The sequence below is a fragment of the Melospiza georgiana genome, chromosome 9, assembly GCF_028018845.1.
Source record: "Melospiza georgiana isolate bMelGeo1 chromosome 9, bMelGeo1.pri, whole genome shotgun sequence".
Taxonomy (NCBI): Eukaryota; Metazoa; Chordata; class Aves; order Passeriformes; family Passerellidae; genus Melospiza; species Melospiza georgiana.
This window is the reverse complement of record NC_080438.1, coordinates 19242817-19262510: the sequence shown is the minus strand read 5'-3', so window position 1 is coordinate 19262510 and position 19694 is coordinate 19242817.

Below are 19694 nucleotides of genomic sequence, written 5' to 3'. Positions count from 1 at the left end.
CACAGGATGTTTCTAGACACTTTCTAATAGAGACACTTAAAATATTATTTTTTTCTAGTCAGAAATGCCTATATATATAAATACACATACACATATAATTTGTGAGGAAGTGCAAATTTTTGTATTGCAGTTCTGTCCTCTAATCCTTTAAAAATACTCCATGTTTATGATTAGTGTATTTCTTGAGAGGATTAACTTTTAGTGATTCTTTTCTTTATAGTTCTGTGGCTTTAGCCGGACCCACAAATACTTTTGATTCCAATATTTAATGGCAAGTAAATATTGGAATCTAAATATTCAAATTAAATTATCATTAATATTTAATTTAATCCTTTTTATTCTGGAAAGTGCAAGAACAGGTTATGACTAAATTTTAAAGTTTGGGTTTTAAATTTTTGGGTTGTTTTTCCAGTGTTAAAATATCACCACAATATCCAAGAAATACTGCTCATTTGATTTGAATTTTGTTCCAAATGTAATGGACAGAAGAGATTTTGTGTTTATTAGTAAGTTAATGTCAGCACTTTGGTGTTTTTGATTGTGGGATAATTAAGCAATAATGTAGTGTGCAGAGCTTTTTTTAACAGGATAAAGTCATGATGAAGATGAGCAGAGTCAAGGGATTACAAGTTAAAGCAGAAAGCATTTTTCACCTAATTTGCATTCAAAAGAAGTTTGCTATAATGCCAAATTAAATTATGTGAAAAAATAAATGAAAAGGCAACTTTTAAATAAAATTAGTTCATATAAAGTTTGACTAAGGTGGCTATTAATTTTTACACATTTCTTATCTTTTATTTTACCAGCTTCTCAACTGCAGTATTGTATCCAGTTCAGTAGGGAATAACAAGGCAAAGAACAGGGAATACACTCAGGGCAGAGCTGTGACTGTGTAGGGGATAACTTCTACCTTTTAATTCCAAATTAGCATTGAAAACAGTTCACTAGAGTCTCTTTTCTTTCTGCTTGGGAAAATTAAATCTTTCAATGCCTCTAACAACCCAGAACTTAGTGGAAAACTGATGTTTCAATTCAGGCTAAGTGAAATGAGTTGCTTAATGGAAAGTGGCACTTCGTAGTGTCTTGGTAGAGTTAAGAAATCATCTCTTCAGTAGGTTCTAGCCTGCTCAGAAGCAGTGGCATGATGGAGGAAAGCATTGTCTTCCACATAGGCTATTTTATAATGTCCAGGGCCTCTGACTCCAGTGCAGTGCAGCTCTGGAATTGCCATTTTCCACACATTTTCTGTACATTTGCTGTAAAAAAGACTGGGAAAAAATCCATCTTACTTTAGATGAAGGGGAAATGAATGAACAAAATATCAGTGGTCTTAAAATCATACATGTCCAGCCCCTTAATAGGATGCTATCAAGGAGGTAATTCCAGTTGCAGAGCCTGGTATGACTGAGGAGCAGCAGAGCCATGCTGACCCCTGGTATGAGATACAGCTCTTTGAGACTTGGTGGTGGCTTTGAGTACAGTCCAAATCCAGATATTCAGTTTTTCAGCCAAAATTAAAAGAACTTAATTTGAAAACTTTATTTGAAAAGGTCCAAAGACATGGAGCTGCACCTATACAAAGAAAATTGTAAAATTGTAGTAATCAGCCTGAAATGAGGAGATATATTTATTGCACTGAACTAAGGAAAATTTGATTTTGGTTTTCCAAATTGTTTTGACTAAAGAAACACAGGTCGATGTTTCAAGTTGTCAGAAAAATATCATCCACAGCAGTCTGTATCTGATGGCTGAAGACAAGTTTTTTCAAGGTAAATTAAGGGAGTTTGTCTTATCCTGTTTTCAGTGCTGTCCCTCCTTATATTCAAAGGCAATGAGCTCACTGCAAAGACAGAATACAAGAAAAGGCAGCAATTATTTCCCCTAAGGCTTACCTCGCAGGGAAATAATGAAATAAAATGAAACTACGGACTGGTTGGTCTAGAGGAATGAGGAGCAGTAGGAAAGAGAACGTGAAGGCAGAAATGTCATTCATGTGTGAGGATAGTGGGATCTCTTCCTTATGCATGGTCCATTCTATTTTTCCCTTGCTCCTTCTCTGGAAAGACATCCAGGTAGTGCATTTTTTTCCCATTTGGATCAGTCTTATCATTACAAACACACTAAAATGTGGCAGAAAATGATGGTATTTACAACTGCAATGGCTAAGAGCTTAGATGAAGTACACAGAGATAGTTTAAAGAGACTTATTTTAGTACACAGAGATAGTCTAAAATGTAATATATTGAAAAAATACATTTTCAAATTAAACCAATGATGGAACCAAGGCTGGTTTAGGATGTGAAATAACTTTTTATTGTACCTAGAAAGTTTTTTAAAAGGTCTGGAATCACCTGAAAAAGTTGCAAACTGCTTTAATAATTGAAACATTCTGACTCAGATTTGTGATCTGTTTACCAAGCCAGCTTCTCAGCTGTAATTTTCTGCATAATTCAATCAAATTTAGAAAAACACCTCTTTGTGAGGTATTCTATGCATTTGCATTCATACTGTCAGTGACTAATTCAAAAGTGTGTGTTTTGTACAAAGCTGGGTTCCACGTGTTAAAGAAGTGAGCACCATTTGCTCTCTCTGATCAGCAACGTGATCCATCATCCCACAGCATCTTTTCCAGAGCTGTGTCTCAAGTGATGACTTATTGCTGGTTTGCAAAGAGATGTGAATGGCACAGAAAATGTAATTTACTTTTCCCTCTTGGATTGAATTTATTGTTTACTAATTGGAATGTCACATGCAATGAATTATTCAACATCAAGGAGGGTTAAAAGGAATGTTGGTAATGAAAAGCAAGCACACACACACACACACATACACACACACGTAAAATTGGGTGCATCTGAGTGTGTCTGTGTAAGAGTATGAGTGTGTAAGAGAGTGTCAGAGCATGTGCAAGAGTGTGTTTGCATGTGTAAGAGTGTGTGAGGTTGTATGAAAGAAACTGGGGCAGACTAAAGAACAAGAAACAGAAAACGTCAAGCTGAGGGATTGAAACACTGGATACTTGTACTACTCACAACAGTATGGAGAATGTTCTGACACCCACTTTTCAAATAATACATCAAGAATACATGCTGAAATGTTCTCTGATTCTTCTCCCATCCCTAAATGTCTACACAGTACTGATTCACTTCTGGAGAAAAGCCATCTTGTCTTGCAGGAGGAGCTATTGTATGTTAAAATTGAAGCCTATTCCTGTATTCTGAAATAAAACCATATCCTATTTTGTAACTGCCATGCTTAGCTGTGCTAAAGATTTGGCTAAAGGCCTTGGAAACTGGTAATCAGGTATGTAATGTAAACTTTTTAACTACATAGGCCTAGTGTATCTAAATGAAGCATTTTTTCATAAGTTTTCATTTTCTGTTGTAAGACTGAAAAAATGTACTAAGGTTCAGTTATCAATGGTTCGCTTACAAATTGGATGTGCAGTTTTGGTCAATATTTTTATTTAGGACACAGGAGATTGCAGCTACCTAGTGGCATTGAAGGAAATTAAAATAGGTAAGGTTTAAAATTCAAAGCTACATAGACAAGTTGAAAAAATGATCTGAAAGAAATGAAACAGAAGAGCAATGGGGACAGGCACAGCACTGTAAACTTGGGCAAGAATGGAGAACAATGAATTATGAAAAATACATGCAGAAAAAAAAACCAGTAAGGTTTATCATTTATCACTGTTGAATATCAGACAAAATGTGATGCTATATCAAAGATGATATCTCATACTTGGGATTTAAAAATAGCAGCAGATGCCAAATCAATAAAAGTTCTTTTTCTTTTTCCAAAGAGGTGTGCAGGTTGCATGCACTATTTTAAATCGAGTTTGACTTTTATTTTTCACATAGTGACTGCTCTTCCCATTCTCCATTTTCTATTCCTCATGGCTCTTATCCCTACAGCCCGGTGGAACTAGGCACAGATTTTGACAAATAGTTCTGCTGAACCAAACCAAACCAAACCAAACCAACCAATGGAATTTTCATCAGAGTTGTTAACTGGGACTTCACCTGTGGGATGCTCAAGTAGTGCACCAGCTGAACTTGGAAACAGGATCATCTCAGCTGGAGTACTGTGGCCAGTTCAAGGAACTGAAGAAGAGAGAAACAAAAACGCCAGAGTCGTTATGAACAGCTGAAAAACTTTGTTAAAGGATATACACAATGGCCCTCAGGCATGGAAAAAGCCCTTGCGCAAAAAAAAATTGAATAAACTGTTCAACTGCTTAGACAATAAAATAGAAAGTAATGGACTTGAACTGCAGCAATGTACATTTAAGTTAGATGTTAGGAAGAAGTTCCCAGTGGTAGATGTTTGTTTAATTGTTGTACTCAAACAGCAAGAAATCTTCCCAACTTTGACTCAATTCTACTCTAATACTGTAACATGAAATTAGAGTGAAAAAGCATCTTCTGATATCACAAGATCAGCCTCCTAAAAATGCCTTGAAGAACTGCCCTGTCCTAAACACAAACGTAACCAAAAAACCAATAATCACTTTAATAGCTTAGATTAATTGATTTTAAAAAAATCTGTTACTGACAATAATGGAAAAGGCTGAGGTTCAAAAAAATATTCATAAAAATCCATTTCAAATACATTGTCTTATTCTCTAGTCTAAGAATAAATTCTGCAAGAATACAGATGACATACAATATAATTAATACATAAGAAAGAGGATAAATTCTAGCTTTCAGTTATGGAATTATAATCAATGCATTAGTGTGCAAATCCCAGTATGTTAAAAAACATAGTTTAAACTACTTAGGGATTATTCTAGCTAAAATGTACATGAAAAATGTAAATCATCATTAAAACATTTATTCCCTACTTCACTAAACATGCAGTTTACTGGTTTTTATTTTAATTACTTTTTAATAAAATTTAATCACCCTGAAAGATGTTATATTGATATCAGATGAGAAAGATGATCTTTGTTTATCTACAAAAAAAATACAGGACAGGAAGGAGAAAAATGCTTTTCAATGTCTCAATCTGATTTAGGAGATTACTTTGAAATTGTCTTTGCTGAGACTGGAAGCAAAGAGGATGGTGCTTCTTGATTTGGGTTTACAGATTCTAACCAACAGCCACATGGCATAAAGTCAAAGCATTTTATGAAATTTCATGACCTATCATTTTTGAATTATATTGTATTCAGAAAGCACCAAGGAGAGAAAATTATAATTATTTAATTTTAACGGGTAGTGAAATGATTTTATTTACTTTATTTTTCTTTTTTGTTACATTTAATATTTCTCCACTGCCAGGAGTGGTAGTCATCATTTAATATCCTCTGCATGCTTTTCAGCCTTGTGTTCAGGTTTAGCACCAAAATAAGATGAAAGATAGCTAAATGCTGTGGAACAAATTTACAGCAAATGTCAATCATCACACTGATTTTATATCAATTTCATACTTGAACTATGCATAAAGAACTGAAACCTCACTAAAAATCTTCTTATATATTTAATATTTCAAGACAGAATACAATTTAAGTTGTTTGACTTTCAGCTCACAAAATCTCAGTACCATAAATATTAAAAGTGTTATAAATATTGATTTTAAAATATTTGGTTTTCTGTAAATATAATAGATGTTATATATTTTCAGTAAAACATCTGTTAAAAGATGAAGATCTCCTGTTCAAAACTTTTGAATAGATGTTACAGGAAGGGATTTTTATGTAGACATCTCTCTGTTCAGGGAAGCTGGTATCAGTTTTTAGTCTTGAGCAAATCTATAAGTTGTATAGCAGAATAAAAGCATCTAAGCAAGATATATATTCTGTTTGCTTTCATTCAATCCTCATAGTTTCTCTAGTTTTTTCTATTAAAACTTTAACATGTTTGAAACTGCCAGTGATTTTCAAAGTAGTAATCAAATTCACTACTTGAATTCCCACTCCTTACAAAGGCGAGTGTTAGCAAGTGATAGAAAAAGACCTTTCTGTTTATTGAAAAGAAGTTTGTGTTAAGGCTGAATCTACATTGGTTTTACTAGTGTTAACTGTAGAAAGTGCTTCAATGAAATAGAGACAAACATTTTTAAAACAAAGATATTGCATATTTTCTAGCATGGGTGAGTACATGAAGGCACATAAATATTTTTAATAGTGACTGCATTTGGAGTTAACAAGGAAAGATAAGCTCTTAACAAGAGAAGCCATACTTGGTTCCCACACCCATGGTCCATGTATTTATGTTGACTGCCCATGTAAGAAGGACAAAACTATGAAAAAAATGGAAGTAGAAAAGCTATCACTATTATGTTGCTCATGTGGAGACTAGAATCAAAAATTGACATGGTGCCACCTGTGCTGAGGTCTGTCTAAAATGTGGATATTAGTAGTGAACAAAGAAGTTGTGTCTATTCTTATTGTCCTGCTTATCTACAGGATTACCTTGATTGACAGAAACATGTGACAATGAAAATGCCTCAAGTTTTCCTGATTACTTCTCCCCTCTTCTTTTGTCAGTAGGAGTTTGATGAACATGATAAGACACCGAAACTGAAAACTCTGTCAAAGCTACTTCTCTAGTCACAATAAAACCAGTTTATTACATACTCTACAAAACTAATCCAACTGGAAGCACAGCATTTATTACTGGTAATATCTTCTGAGGATGTGTGCACACGACAAATTTGATTAAGAAAGGTTTGTTGGTAAATATGTGCTGAGATCTGATTGTGTGGTATCTGAGAGCAAGGCACAACACCACAAGATATAAATAAGATTAAGTGGAAGTTCCAAGCGAAAAACTACACAGAGTAATTGATTATATATATATATAAAATGGAGATATTTGCTTGCTGAATTTATTTTGCAACAACCTAGTGTTTTCTCTTTCTAAGTAAAGGATAATCAATGGCCATGAAGAGGAACTGGATCTAATTAATAAAATGACTACTCCATTTCCCAAACATTCAACCTTGGAAAGCAATGTGCTATTGATAAATGTGAAATGTGTTCAGGTCTGCTGATCAATTCTCTCTTTTAGGTACTTACAAGTGCTTTATGTTCCTTAGCTTAAATTAACTTTGCCCATCCAAATTGGATGAGTTGTTTAATGTGGTTATATAGCGCTTTCTGAATTACTATGTTTGTATGCAAATAGTCATTGGACTTCATTCCAAAGAGATTATTAGCAAAGCTTGTGTCAATTGCATAGTCACAGTTCCTTTGAAACAACCAGGAATCTAGAGAGATATTTAATCTTCTCTTCAAAATAATTTATATTGCTGAAATTATTGTTACTTTGCTATGTAGCCTGTTGTTTAGATAACTCCAGTGTTGAATATAATTGAAGTGACACATTGCAACTAGAAGAGTTAAAACCAGCAGACTGTACTGATGGAGAAAAAAACAGTTTGACACCTGGGCAGGGTATGTTTTCCTGGTTTGTTCTGGTTTGGGATTTTGGGGGGCTTTTTTGGTTTTTTTTTTGTTTTTTTTGGGGGGGGGTTGGTTTATTTGTTTTTTTTGTTTTTTGTTTTTGTTTTGTTTTGTTTTATTTTGTTTTGTTTTAAGGGGAGAATGGATTAAGGTCCGGAGAACTGAGCTGCTGTGTTAATTCACTGACTGATTGCCTGTATCCACTACTCATTTGTGCTGCACCACATCACTCCAGTTCTGGCAAAGCAGAACACTGTGCACAGAGCTTGTGCTGGACTGAGCACTGGAACAGGTTTCCCAGAGAGGTTGTGAATCTGCCTCACTGGAGAGATCCCAAGACCATCTGGATGCAATCCTGTGCCATGTGCTCTGGGATGACCCTGCCTGAGCAAAAGGCAGGGCCATAATACCCATTGGTATTATGGTAATACCTCTTCCAGCCTGACCCATTCTGTGATTCTGTGAAATTATATCTCCAAAAGAAAGGTTTGGTTTTTTTCAGTGCATATGTTTATATACATATATTAACTATTTGCAGCATTAGCGTCTGCCAGAAGATGTTCTGATAGTAATGGCAAGGTCTGGAGAACAGAGAATAGCCAGTGAATGATTTATATCACATTAAAGCAGCATGACATTTGGAAGCAAAAGTTTTTAGTGGGAAACTGTGAGTAGTGAAATAAGCCTGATATCCAGGGGTGGAAATATAATATCAATTTCCTTCACTTCTTACTGAGACCAGCTTTTATCTCAGCATCCTTTTTTCTCTGATGGTCAGATATCTTCATATCTGTTTTGAGTTACTGCTATTATTAATGGTACATGTGACATTTTGGACAAAATAAAAGTTGGATGGAAATAGTTAATAGTATATAATTAAATTGCAGTTGGATTAGGATGTGATTGTATGGGCATATGGCATTGGATTTCAGGAGTTTAATGTAATTTTTTTGTTACAAGTTTTAGGTTAGTAAAAGGTTCTCTGCAGCTGCTCTGAGCTTCTCAAGTATTTGTATTTTGATAATCAAAATAAATAGATGTCCCACATAATAGTTACAAGCAGAAGATGGGCTAACAGTAGAAAGCTTAAGTGCTGTTTTATAACCATGTTAATGGAGCTCAGTAAGTTTCTGATATATTGAAATATTTCACCTCAGTGAAACTCACTGGTCAACATCTATCAGAAATTAGAGTCTCTCCATTCAAAATCCTGTGTCATCCCCTTTTTATATCAGATTGTTCCTACTCTGAAAGATTCTGCCATCAACATCAGGGACTGATAAGAAGTCTGTTTAGCTGCCACATCTTCTCTGTATCTCTGTACACAAGAGCCTCACCTAATCTCTCTCTCTCATGCATCAACTGTGTTTTTTGGGGGTGATCCAGAGTTTTTTATTAAATTATCACTTCAATCTAGTTCTGGAAAATAGTTTCCATACTACTTATTTCTAATTTATACTTAATTATTCACACAGCATCACTTCCAAACAAGTACTTGAACTTAAGATAGTACCATTACTTTAAGTAGTCTGTTTAATTTAGTAACAGCCACAACAAAGGGAAAATATGTTTGGGATTCCTGATTGATATTGTACAAAATGAGCTGTCATTTTTATTATATACCTTAACATTTGTAGGTTAGCAGAGTGATCTCAAGTTTCTCACTAAAGAAAAACAGCTCTCTTTAAAAACCTGCTTTGTTCATGGTGTGTAGCTGGTTGGACATTTGGGTGGTTTAAAAGAAGTCTATTTAATTTTCCAGATGCAACTATATACAGAAACACTATTCATCAAAGCTTCCCTGGGTGGTCAGGCTACAGTCAGAAAAATAGAGCTACTGCTTATAATTGGAGATAGAGGAAAAACTGCTCCCTTGCCCCACAGTGCACACCAGCCAGCAGAGCAAGGATATTTTTCTTATTTGCCCATTTTTGACACCAAATTCTGCTCTGTATTGATTAAATGACCAGACCAACAGCAAATAAGGACTCAAGATCAGAAGTATCCATGCAGGGAGGAATAAAGTGAAAAGAATCACGTTATCTATGCAAGACTTTAAATCCTAAACCCCTTAATTGCTAGGAGGCCTCACAACATAGATATTTCTCAGTCCACCCTCCAGGAGATGAACTGCTGCCAAGTTATCCTTAATTATCTGGATCACACAGTTTGCTGCAGTGTATGTCCTTGAGCTACTCTGAGATATTGAGACATAATAAGCTTTACTGTAACAGGTGTTAGGAAGGTGGTGCTTCTTCCCTGGAATGGAGAACAATCTTTTTATCTGCTGACCAGGAAATGTAAGTGGAACATCTGCAACCCAACAGCTGTTGAATGTCACTTTGGCTAGATCAAGGGCTTAAAATGTGCTTCAGTAATCTGCTGCAGCTCTTACTTTTAGAAAGTATATCTGTGCTGACAGTTTTTCCACCAACATACTCCCAATACATGTTAAAATGATAAACAAACTAGCCTAAAATCAAGGTGGTAATGGAATATACTGGAAAGCTCAAAGATATTTCAAGTTGATATGATACTTGCATAAGCCTTCAGTATAATTAATGACTTTGGAGGAAAAGTTTCTCCCAAACCCATAAAGCTGTCTTGTTTAATGCCTTTGTGATGCACCTCACTAATACAGAGTTGTTGAGGTGTTGCTTGTTTGAGCTGTATAAAATCCATAGTTTTGTGATAACCATTAGTGTATTACATTTACCCTTTGAAGTTTTAAGTGCTGCCTTGCCAGGGGATAATAGACATTCAATTTTCACTCTTCATATAGAACTCAGTAAAATAGTTGGCAAAATCAGTAGGGGGCCTCTGTTGATTTAATTGCTCTTGTTTTAAGATCAAAATAAACTATATGCAGCAACTAAGCCATCAGATTACTAATAATTAGTTTTTCTGTAATTATTTGAAGGATAACTCCTTTGTATGACATACATTAATTTTATCTGTTTCCTAAATGATCTTTTGCTATTTAAAAGTGATTAGAAATCTGTTTACCAATGCAACCATGAGGGAATGGCATATTCTGAAGAAGAAACATTGCTAGGCTGTACTGGGAAATAATTTCACAGCTTAAAACAGAATGTAGTAACAGGAAAACAAGGGAAAAAAGTACAATACATCAATCAAGAAAATAATTTGTATCATGCAGTGAAAAAGCATGACTTAGAAAAAGAGGTATTTCTTTTTTAATAGTGAATTTCTCACTCTGGTTTGTCTCATAGCCCTTAATGCAGACTCATATTGTCTTTTCTCATATAATTTTTGCATGCATCTCATATATATTGGCAAAGGTACTGATGAGCTTTCATTTATTGAATTAATATTTGTCTCAGATATTTTCAGATATTTTAACTGAAATAGCGTGTCAAACTTTCGCAGTAGTTAAGCTTTGAATATTTCTGTCATATAAAACAAGAAAATTTACATGCTAAAATATAAAATTAAGAAATAAATTCAGTGTGCACTACTAAATTATTAGTTTTGGGGCAGGAAGATTAGCAGCTGTTTAAGGATTTAAAAGCATGAAAAACATTCAGTGAAAGTTTGATTAAACATTTTTTCTTTTTAAAAGCTAGCCAAAAAAAAATTGGAACCATTTAATTTTGCCTTTTAATTTCTCCAAACTACAAAAGAAAAGATAGTTTGATATTTTCTACAGGAAATAAATAAGTAAATACATACATTTTTAATGTTGTTGTGTTTTTATAAACCAGAAATATTTACAGTGCTAGAGACCTTCTATTCAATGAAGTATTATATTAGGTTAGGTTTCAAGAACTGAAAACTAAAGGAAATAACAAAAAGAAAAAACATGTCAGTTTGAGACTGCAAAAAAATGAAAACAAAAAACATTGTGTTCCAGATATAATTCCTAAATTATATAGACAATGTGTGCATCAGAAATTATATACCTTAGCCAAAGGAAGACAAAGAAATTAAAATGAAGGTTGGTGAAAAGGGCAGGAAAAATGAGCTTGTGCTAATTGTGAGTATAGAAGGTACTTGCCTGAGAAATCTGATTGCTGGAATAGATAAGATTTCCAGATTAGAGAATGAGGGAAACATTGCAAACATAATGTAAATAATGGAATGCAGTATTTTACAAATTTCTTCATTCAAAATTAATCTAAACTATCTCAGTTGAAAGATCTGAATTAATTTTAAATGGACTGAAGAACTAAACAAAGAGCTATAATTGAACGAATGTAAGATGGTGAATTAAAAGGAAATGTTTAGTTCGGAGCTCTGAAAATAGGTGGTGACTCCTGCCTTAACTTACTTCTTCAATGGTTTAAAAGAATAAATATGTGGCTTATAAATGGCTTTTGCTCTTTATGCTAAAAGACATTAAAATACAAACTTACATAAGGACAGAGGGAAAAACAGAAAGGTAAATCATGAAACATTAAATATATAGGAAAGAAGTCTATAGAAAATCATTAACCTGAGAAGAATACATGCCAAAATACATTTGCAAAAGAAAACATGATTGAAATAGTGATTTAAATGGGAAGACAAACCTTAGAAAGCATGTAGAGCCAAGTACACAGCTATATGGAAATTCAAACAAAGGATGCACTTGAACAATGGTTCTCTCCAGTGCAAGTGACAACTGCTATGGACAGACATACTCATAAGAGTTTAGGTCTCCAGAGGATTTTCAAAGATCTTTTTGTTGTTCCAGCTTTTACTTTCACAGACTATGAGCTAACCAAGAGCAGCGTGGCTGGTCGCAGGACGGGAGACCATCTTTCAAGTTTTGCATTTTATTAAGGGTTCTTTTACCCCCTTAATCTGTAGAATTATTTTGTCCTCCTTTAAATCCCTCCAGAGAATCTGCTCTATTTACACTCTTCTCCTTGGGCAACTCCTGCTAACCAGATCTTTCTTATTTATTGCTCATGTTTGCTACATCTTTTGTAAAGTTTCTTATCTAATGCTGTCCATGGCAGTTTCATCATCTTTTACTTTTCCACTTCTTTCACCCTGAACCTCTGAGTCTTTCCCCTTATTCTTATATCCTCAGAATAACATTTTTCAATCCCTTGAAAGGATTTTACTCTTTAGAGATGCTTCTTATGTAAAGCCTTTGAACTTTAGGATGGTCCTGTAAGCCACAAATGTTGCAAGCAGAACAATCATTTCATTTGAATTTCACAGAGGAAAGACACTAGGGCAAAGAGAAGAAAGCAATTTCTCATTTGTGTGGAAGGAAAACAAAACCTCTGAACTATAATGAAGAAAAAATATGCAAAATTAAATGTTAAAATTACAGACAAAATTCTCAGCAGAAGAATAAAACAGGAAAAAGAAGATTCCAAGGCATTCATTAATTGATGCAGGGATTCAACAGGCAAAAACTTCCTCAGCCAACCCTGACTCTGCCAAGTGGGATTGCTGTGAAAGGGAGGTTGTTCCTTTTTTTGAAAACTGCAGCCAATTTTCCTGCATAATACGACTCAGCCTTCACAATTAGTTTTCAACTGTATTGTGATGGATTGCTTCTATAAATTACAGGACACTGTTCTCTCTATAAGTACAAAACCTTAGAATTTTGTGGATACAGTAGCTTTGCAATTTTGCATTTCAGACATCAATATACAGGCAATATTTGTAACATTTTCAAGTGAAAAAAGGAATACAATGAAATTACCTAAACTCAGGCTGGATCTTTGCAGATTACCTGAACTTAATAAAATGTAGGTCAAGAAAAGTTTGATTTATATATCTTTATTTTATTTTATTTCCTGCATGGCTTATTGTGATTCAGGAGCTCCAGCTTTGTGAGAGTCCTTAATAACTCCTCATGCAAAAGAAATCACATGATCTTCTCTCAGTGTTTCTTGTTATTTATTTTATATTTTAGAATATATCACATCTTCCTAAAACGGAAAGTTTGTGATTGATTTTCTCTAATTGATCACAGAATAACTTTTGGTGTTTCGGGCCTTAAACACTGCAAAGTATATCAATTAGTAGCCTGTGGCCTCCTGCCTGAAAACATACCTGAGGCATGTATTAATGGACCAATAAAACATGGCCTGTCATACCTTCATGTTATATTCCCATTCCATGTGAACAAGCCTGCTTCCAGAGTTTGCCACAGGCAATCTGGTATTTCAACTCTGTGTCTGTTTTAATCTCTGATAGATTTTATCCACTTTCTGTCATATCCTGAACACTCGCATTACGAAGTAGATTTTTTCATGTTCATTAATGCTTTTCTTTAGTTCTGTCTGGTTTTGAGGAGTCTCTGTAATATGAATCCTTCAAAAAAGGGTCCATTTATAAAAAAATCACATGCTCCTCACTGTTACCTAGAAAAGTTAAAAAATCACTTTCTTTATTTCACTGAAATTTTGCAAATATCTCACCTATTCACAGTTTAGACAGTTCTGCAATTCAGCCTATGCAGTTTCAAGGTATGAGAAATATGTGCTTAATAATTATGGCTCATCTAATGACATCAGCTCACATTGTTGCCTATAAAAATTATTACTTCTGCTACAACCCACCCACCCCAAAGGTGGAGTAAATGAGGTTCTTGTTAATAGATACTTTGGGAGATTAGAGGGAAACACTGAATGAACACTGTTTATGTATGCATATATATATATATATGTATGTGTGTGTGTATGTATATGTATATATGTATGTATATGTATATACATATATATGTATCTATATGTATATATGGTACAATTCTGGATCCAATAGAACCCCAAAATATCTTATAATTCTCCATCTATAGGACATGCTGAAGAATGACATTTTAAAGATTGCAATTTAGAAATACTAGAGGATTGCCCCAAAACATACTCTGCAATATCATCCAAATGAAAAACACCCAATATTTTACTTCTACTTTTTTCTGGTCTATGAGTCACACAGCTCCAGGTGGAAAATGCAGAAATAAAATCAATCACCTCCCCAAAGGCATTTTGACTGTGGATTTTCTGAGCTGATTTTAACCTACTAATTTATTTTATTTATTCATTAGCAGCGTCTATGAAAAATTTTATTTATCAATGCCATATAGTGTACACCTTCTGATTAATATCTCTTGATTTTTAAAATGGGCTTAAGACTCAGATATTATTCCAATAATCCATGGGGAGGTGAGCAGAGCTAGCCTGGCAGGACTGGTCCCCAAACCAGGTCTCTGAGCACCTCAGACACGTTGAGGTCAGTGTTTTGCCCCCAGCAGGTTCTCCCCTTGTGCTGGGGTCAGGCTGCTGCTCCCTGGCATTGTGGGCTGCTGTGGAGGAGACCCCCGAGCCCATGTCCCTGCCTCTTCTGCTTCCCCACACTCAGAGTTAATGTACTAACCCTGGAGTCAAACTCAGAGAAATTCCCATTACCTTCAAAAGTAATGGATAGTCACATTTTAAGCACCAGCCTTGCAGAGAGCCAAATATTTTCTCATTCTAGTCCTTACCTTTCAGTTTTTCACACAGCAATGAAAGCTGTTTTCCATAGAATAGCAATTTTTTCACCCTAGGAATTATTCTGCTTCTGTTTGTATTGGCAAGTGGGCACAAAATATAAAGTGAATTATTTGGCATAAAAGAAATCTATAAAAATTGCACGTAATTATTACCATTACTCCAGTCCAGAACTCCTTATTCACATAAACCTGACACTGCTGTTGTAGCTGGTTTTCCTTCAAAACAGAACTTAGAAAAACTCGCCCACATTGAGCAAGTTGTGCGAGATTTAAGAAGGCAAAAAACCATTGTGAATATTTATGCTTAGGCTGTAACACTATTAACTATATTAGTGACAGAACAAAATAAATTGATCCCAAGGCTTGAAAAGTGTATCCAACACTGCAGTCCTGTCCTTGTCAAGTTTTCTGACCAAAGCACTCCAGTGCTGTTTGTGCAAGGTGAAGCCTGGGCTGGCTGAGACTGGCATTCAGTGTCCTCCTTCCCTTTTTTTGTCAGCTTCAGAGCAGAACACAAGAAGTTATAAAAACATGACGTGTATTTCCAATTCAAAGCAATGAATTGAATTTTAAGTCATTGTAATGACCTTCTTCTCTTATTAGGAGGCATATTTCCTCACACATCCTTTATTAAGGGACTATTCAGTAAGTCTTATAATAAAGTTAGCTGAAAGTCCCTAGCATATGTCATTTTTCAGTACTGTTTACAAAAAATGTCTGTTGTACAGAAATGGTGTGTTTGGTCTAGTAAATATTTATTCAACAAATATTCCCATGATGGTAAATGTAAAGATTATCAAAAGGCCCACGGCAGAAAAGTTCCTCTGACTTCAGGTAACTCATGATTTATGGCATTGTTACTTCCCATCGTTGAGGAAATGAGCCTTGCAACTGACTAATGTTTCTTTTTATTTTGTTTGCAGGAAGCATTTATAACTTCCTCCTGGGATTTTTTTCGAGCGACATTGTATGATATTCCCAAACTATTTTTTCACTATTGTTTGATTTTAATTATAGTTGAACAGAAGTAAAATCTTGGGAATACTTCTAATTTGCTTAACTCCTTCCTGCTATGTCTTGATAAAATTTATCCTAATTGATTATTGAAAGGAATGGGTGTATTTAAAATGCAGGAGCTCTCAAGGACAGCTTCTCTCTGTCTGTGTAACTTTCATAAAGACCAAGCCATGCAGCACATGTGACCAGACTGGGGAGACTGCCTGATGCTCAGAGACCTTTAGCACAGGCTGAAAACGCCTCAGGAGCAGAGGGAAACCCAAGGGGTTTTCTTGATGGACTTTATCCCATGTCACTCTGCTGATGGCACAGAGGGGAGACTGTGGTCACCCAGAGCACAGTAAATTCACTCTCCAGCTGCCACATATCTGGCCCCTCTGGCCTCAGGAGCTCCGGGCTCTGTGCTGCTTCCAAAGCTCCTGGCTGCTCCCAGCTATCTGTCAGCAGTGCCCCAGCCATGCCTGAGCTGATGAGCAGCTCCTGCACAGATGCCTCTGGGACTACTAAATAGGAGGAGGAAAGATTTTTATATCTTTTCTCAGAAAATAGGAGATCTAATTTATATTAACTAATGAGTACATTCCCACTGGTGCCGGTGGGAGGACTAAATTGCCACACAAGACGATGGGGCAGTCAGGTAATGAACATACATTCTTTAAACTGCTTTTATATCCATTGATGGTGTGAGAATCAGTTCTGCCTTAATTTATGGATTGTCTGGGTTGGAAATGAAAGTCTAGTAACTCTTTTGTGATGATTAGCAGCCTCAGAGAATGCTTCAACCAGGGAGAAATGCTGGTTGTTTATGGGGTCAGTCAGAAGGCACACACCCAGCCCTGCCTTTCCTAGCCGGGCTTTCAGCACATTCAGTCATTTGTTATCTTGCATTGATAAAGTTAATGCAGAGAATCAAAGCCAAGCTTATATCACCAGTAAATATTATGATCACATACATCTGCAGAGCACACAAACTCTGTCCTCACTTAACTAGAGCTTTTAGAAAACCTAAACACAGTACTTGATTTATGAACACAGTATGACATGTTTTGTCTATTGACGAAATGAAAAGCATTCATTTCAATAAGTTTGAAATAAATTATTAAACCAAAAATTATTTTTAGCTGAGGTCATGATTCTTAATGATACCTAACTCTTTGATAGCTATCTTTGTTAATAAATTTCAAAGTATTTCATTAAGATGGCTGAAATTATTAGAATTTGTCTCGTGACAGGGAAACAGAGTCACCCAGTGAGTTACACCTCCTTTTTTATTACTCAGTGAAGCAGTGATAGTCTCCATTCTTCCACCTTCACTGAAAATTTGCCCAGACCAGCTTGCTACAATCTGTAACACGTTGCCTCCAAACATTTCATAAGTGATTTTTTTTTTTTGTAATTTAAATGCCCTGCCTAAATATTCATCTTCATTTTCTTAGCATTTTTAGGCATTTTTGACAAAATTACTCTACAAATTGCAGAAGCTTGTCTTCTTGTGACTTTGACTGCTCTTGGCACCAAATCCAGACTTTCTCCAGCCTCTCACATGGTCTGGGAGTGTCTCTCTGTTCAAGTAGAAGCACTGCCCCACTTCATGTCATCCATGCCTCTGTCAGTTACTCTTAAAATTTTTTGTTCCACTTTGACCATATTTCTTAGGATCTTAGAACTCTCAGGTTTTGACATTCACAAATAATTTGCATTCATTTGTTTGTTTTGCTCTCCTATTTACGAATATTTAGCTTTTCAACATCCTGTGACCACACTCTCCTTTGAATGCACCTGCCTGAGTAATGGTCATCGCCAGAGTTTCACAGTCCTTCACCATCTCTTGTCAGAGAGATATGTAAATAGCCCTAAAAAGCTGCACATACCCTGAGGTACACACTCATTCAGCAATTCTAAAATTCTATGAAAATTTTAATCCATAGTCATCACACTGTACAGTAGTGTGCCATGATGCTTTTACTGTTGTGGTACATCTTGATTAATGCAACCTTTTTAAAGAAATCTTATCTGGATGTCTAGATTATCCTAGAGAGAATCAATTGACTCACATTCCTTATTTACAAACCACCTCAGCAATCATCTTGGTAGCAAACAGCTGCTTTCCTTTAAGCTTTTGACTAATTATTGATAAAATTACATCTGTATCATACCAGAGTGAGAAAACACAGAGTATTTTTGCTGTTTATGAGACAAGTTTTTCAAGATTCATTTCAAGAAAGAGATGTAGTCTTATCTATGTGAAAGACTTTTGTGGTTTGTGGCAAAACAAAAATCTTCCTGCTCTTCAAAGATTCCTATCTAAATTTTCACTCTATGGATACATAGGTACAATTTTTTAGTATGCTTAAGGAATTTCAATTCAGACTTTTTTTAAAATGAAAACTAGATTTTGACTTGATAAGTAATTTCAGTTTTGGAAAAAAAAAAACATGCTTTAGACCTCTTTAACCTCCAACTATATAGAATCTTGGTGCTTTGCCTGGGTTTTGCTAAATTTTGCTCTATTGTTCAATTTCCAGCTGATTTTTAGTCTTCTTTACTGAGAACAATATTGATTTTTTTAAAGCTGAAAATTTTCTTATCTGAAGCCACTCCAGGATGAGATCTTTCTCTTACTCTGAAGACTTATTCACATCTACAAACTCAAATTGTCTTGTTAGAAATCACAAGAATAGTCTACTTGCTTTGCAGGACATAAGAACACTCATCAGCTGTTCCAGAATATACTTCAAATAACCCTCTCCATTTTCCTTTAATCCAGCCCTGTTTGCTGTGTCTAAAATATGTTTGTCAATGTCCAGTAAAATAGGGACCATAGTATTGGGCCTCATTTATGAAAAAAAAGAGGTTTTCTTCATTCAGTGTACTGGCTCAGAGGATGAGTTACTGCATGCAAAAGGTGAATGGGAGGAAAAAGAATTCACACTCCATTATACAGAGACCCCCAAGTAATGTTTCAGTTAACACCTTATAAAGATCTATGATATGGTTCTGTTCCTGGTAATAATGCATTGTCAGAATAATACAATAATAAGTATATTCCAAAACTAACCACTGTCCATTCATAATATTTTGAATGCAGCTCAAGACAATGAACATTTTAAAATACAAAAGGATTTTTAAGACACTTGTCCTAAAGCAGTAATCAATATCTCAGTTTCTAGTCTGTTAAGAAGGTCAGCAGACAGTGTCTGAATAAGTAGACCACTTGCTGTGGTCTTTAGATATTTTTGTTTGTTCCATGGGGATTTGAAGCACTGATTGGTAACCTTTTATTTAATAACTTTGCATCTTTTGGCTGTAGTTGAATTTAAAGTGCAATAAATATTTTTTTATGTGAAGAAAGGACACCACCTCAAATAATAATCCCTCCTCTATTAGATAAACGACTCCACTTTGTCTGTACTTCTTCCTCTTGAGCATAGTTACAAATGACTATAGCACCTGAAAAGTAGCACCTTCTTTGGGGACCTGACTCCAGAAACTGGAATCATTTATAATTGCCATAGAAGTTGCATTTTCACCAGTCATTGGGTCACTTTCTGCCACTTTCAGCCTATCTGGGGCCAATATGAATGTGACTTATTTACTCTATGGAAGTTCATTAAGTTGTGTTCAGATAAAAGCTATAAGAACAGGTTCTATACAACAGAGCAGTTGCTTCAAATTTATGGACCAGTTAATTAATTCTGAATTTCAATGGAAAATCTACTAAAGTTCTATTGCAGTCATATTAACATCAAATGAGTCTATAAGATTCATATTCCTGCAATAAATATCAAGGATTTAGGAATGAATAAG